Source organism: Phoenix dactylifera, unplaced genomic scaffold (assembly GCF_009389715.1).
Source record: "Phoenix dactylifera cultivar Barhee BC4 unplaced genomic scaffold, palm_55x_up_171113_PBpolish2nd_filt_p 000748F, whole genome shotgun sequence".
In the NCBI taxonomy this organism is placed as follows: Eukaryota; Viridiplantae; Streptophyta; class Magnoliopsida; order Arecales; family Arecaceae; genus Phoenix; species Phoenix dactylifera.
Window position 1 is genome coordinate 53,892 of NW_024068120.1, and position 3,962 is coordinate 57,853.

General features: G+C 36.4%; 1 non-coding gene across 1 annotated transcript; it reads right to left on the reverse strand.

Moving 5' to 3' along the window:
* Positions 1-1,901: 1,901 nt before the first annotated feature.
* Positions 1,902-2,008, reverse strand: LOC120107061. The gene has a single exon (XR_005509026.1). It is a non-coding gene; the product is annotated as a small nucleolar RNA R71 (small nucleolar RNA).
* Positions 2,009-3,962: the final 1,954 nt, after the last annotated feature.

Here is a 3,962-nt window from a genome sequence, read left to right on the forward strand (position 1 = left end):
TCGCCTCCCTGTGGATCGACCTCTTACAACCACTATTCTTCAAGTAGGAAAGGTAAGAGTAAAATTAAATTAAACTTTGTTTGTCGGTTCTAAAAACGATCTGTTTAGCATATTTTTAGGTAAACAGGAATCGCACAACAGAATTTTGGCGCCGTTGCCGGGGAGGCAAATCGAGAAGCAAGAACGATCACAAAGATCAAATTGGATTTTGGATGTCCGGAATGAACGCACTCCGGTAGTAAGTTTTTATTTTTATTAATTTTTCTTATTTTGATTATTTTTAGTTAGTAATTTCGTAGTTATTAAATTCTGAAATTTGAAATTCAAAATTTAAAGTTTTCTAAAAAAAGTAAAAAAAAAATTGAAAAAATTTCCAAAATTCAAAAAAAAAAATCAAAAATTTAAATTCAAAATTTGAATTCTGTGATTCGAAATTTGAAATTTAAATTTTAAAAAAAAAGTTTAAAAAAATAATTAAATCAAAAAAAATTCAAAAAAATATATATATATTATTTTTGCTAGTAATTGATAGGGTGCAATTTTCCGAGGTTATCATACCTCTATTGGGACTCCTCACGGAGTAATCTCCAGGGCTTATTCAACGGGCATTCGGAGATTGACTGACGCATAAGGATTGTGTTTAGTTTACATTCAAGTTATTGCTATAAAAAAATTTAAAAAAAAATAAAAAAAATAAAAAAAATAAAAAAAATTTAAAAAAATAAAAAAAATAAAAGTAAAAAAAAAATTGCTTGCTCATTTAATCAATACAACCTAATGACATTGCATAAACTTTAAAAAAATATTGATTATTTGCTGCATTTAGTATTAAGCATTTGCATAAAGTAATTAAGGGCAAAACCCATTAAAAAGATAAGGTCGGAAAGTCATTACCTGTCCTTAGCCCAAAAATCACCACCTTGCATACTTATCCTAAGCCAAATTAAATTAAAATCAAATTAGACGTTGGCCTTAGGGTTTTCGAGCTCAATTAGGCTCTTGAAAAGAAGCGGCTGAAAGCCACTCCAGTGAGGATTTAGTAATTGGTGATGTCTAGAAAAGTTTTACAATAGTGAGAATTGTTACGGGTATTGTGGTATCGGTGTATCCCTTCTGGCACCACCGCACACCCCGGGACTTTCCTGGTCACTGGTTACTGGATCACTTAACTGGTAAGCTCAAGCTTAATCTGAAAGGGAGATTAGGAGCTGTCTAATCTAGAGAGAATTTCAGGAACTTTTTAAACCTGATAAGTCTCTGTGCAACTAGATTTAAGAAGCTACTAAACCTCACTTAGCTCTAAGACTAATAGGGTCAAATTGTTGTGTGGTGTTGATTGGGGTCATCTTGGTCTAGCCCTTCTTCTTATCTTTTAGGATTTCGTTTAAAAAAATTGAGTCTAATTAAGTTGTGGAAAATGTATGCATGGTAGAAGGTCATTAAGGAATAAGTTAACCCCATTTGATTCTGAGATTGACAAAACTTTTCATCATAACCTGCGAACTGTAAACCAACCGTCGATCTCTACAATGGGTGAACATATTAGAATCCTGAATGAATTATTCGCTCCTGCATCCGCTAGTCCACCTACATGTATAGTATTGGCAATAAATAATGCAGCCCAATTTGAAATTCGGGCTGCAACAATAAACATGTTACCCAAGTTTCATGGGTTCGAGAGTGAACAACCCTATATTCATCTAAACAAATTTTTGACAATCTGTCAAACGTTTAGAAATCAAAACTTAGATGAAGAGGGTATTAAATTAAGATTGTTTCCCATGACTTTAGAAGATCGTGCTGCTGCATGGCTTTATTCCCTTGCTTCAAATTCCATCACATCATGGGAACAGTTGTCTAGGAAGTTTATGGCTAAGTTCTATCCCATGGTAAAAACAGAAAAAATTAAGGATGCCATCAGAACTTTTAGAGAAAAATCTGAAGAAGAATTCTTTCAAACTTGGGAACGATTCCATGACTTGTTGGTCAAATGCCCACACCATGGGCTTGATAAGGCTGATTTGGTCCACTTCTTTTATAAAGGACTAACTCCGGCACATAGAAACATGATTGAGTCCATGCACAAGGGTAGGTTCATGAACCAAACCCCGGATCAAGCCTATGAATTTCTTATTGACTTAGCTGAAAATGCCCAAAATTGGAGTAGCTATGGTGAGGAAGTAATTAGAAATGAGTTTGGGTCTAGAAAACCAGATAATTATGAAATGAAAGCAGACCCAGAGCTCAAAAATGTCATGTCCAATCTGGTGGCTGGAATGAATAACTTGAGTAAAAAGTTTGATGCTTTCACTGTTTCCACTAGTTCGAGTTCATACAAAGAGTCAAATCCCGTCATGAAAGTGGATCACGAATCATATAGTTTGTGTGTTTTGTGTAATAGTCCGGAGCATTTAGTGGAGTGCTGCCCTAATCTGCCTACCATAAAGGCCGAGCAAGCAAATGCTCTAAATTCATATAGTGCCTTTAAGAAGCCCACTCCCAACTCGTTCAGCCCAGTTTATCACCCTGATAATAGGTTCCACCCAAATTTCTCATACAAGCAAAATGAACCTATTTAGCATCAAGGTGGTCCACCAGGTTTTCAGAACAACTTCCCCAGGATAGGTCCATCACAAATGAACCAACCATTGGTTCCATCTATACCTCCTTATAATGCCCCTATCCTACAGCAACCTTCACAATTAGAAACCATGATGGCTAATATGATGAAACAACAACAAGATTTTATCAAGCAACAACAACAGACCAATACAGCCCAAGCCCAGACTAACCAATTCCATGCGCAAGCAATTACAAAACTTGAGGTTAGTCTGAGCCAAATAGCTAACTCTCTAGAGGAAAGGAAGAAAGGTGAACTACCTAGTCAACCAGTGCCTAACCCTAGTAGACAACAAAATCAAGATCAGATAGGTCAGTATCAAATCAATTCTAATGGAAATCCGACCTATGAAGTCCAGGCAATTACCACTTTAAAGTCTGGCAAGCAAGTGGACAATAAAGTCCAACTTTCTGAATATGAAAAAGAAAATAAAACTGAATCCGATAAGAATCCTATTCAGAAGAGGGGTCAAGAACAGGACAAACCGAAAAAAAGGGAAGAACCCATGGAAACATACAAACCCAAGGTTCCCTTTCCCAGTAGACTTCAGGACTCCAAGAAACAGTCTAACTTTGATGAAATCATGGAAGTCTTTAAAACTGTTCAAATAAATATACCTTTTCTCGATGCCATAAGACAAATTTCCTCCTATACAAAATTCTTGAAAGACCTCACCACGGTCAAAAGAAAAACCAGTATTTCTAGGCAAGCTGTTATGGCTGCACAAGCCTCATCTCTCATTCAACAACAGATTGCCCCGAAATTCAAAGACCCTGGTTGCCCAACTATTGAAATAAAAATAGGAGAGACGATCATCCAAAGAACTCTATTAGATTTAGGAGCCAGTGTAAACCTACTTCCCTACTATGTGTACCAAAAATTAGGTTTGGGGGAATTAAAGCCTACAAATATTATCCTTTCCTTAGCAGATAGGACAGTGAAGTACCCCAAGGAGATTGTAGAGGATGTAATAGTGAAAGTAAATGAGTTTTACTATCCTGTGAACTTCGTTATCCTTGAGACCGAACCTGCAATACATCCAGACAGTCACACACCTATAATTTTAGGTAGACCTTTCTTAGCCACAGCAAATGCTGTGATCAACTGTCGAAATGGGATGCTGAAATTATCTTTTGGCAACATGAAAGTCGAGCTTAATGTCTTCAACATAAGTAAACAACCACCAGACGATAAAGAAATCAATGAAGTTGACATGATTGAAAGTCTGGTTCAGGAGACTTTCTTACAAACTTATAATAAGGACCCTTTAGAAGCTTACCTTGCCCATTCCGAGGAAGGGGTCAAGCATGCGCCCCTTAGTTCTGTTCTCCTTATGAGCATA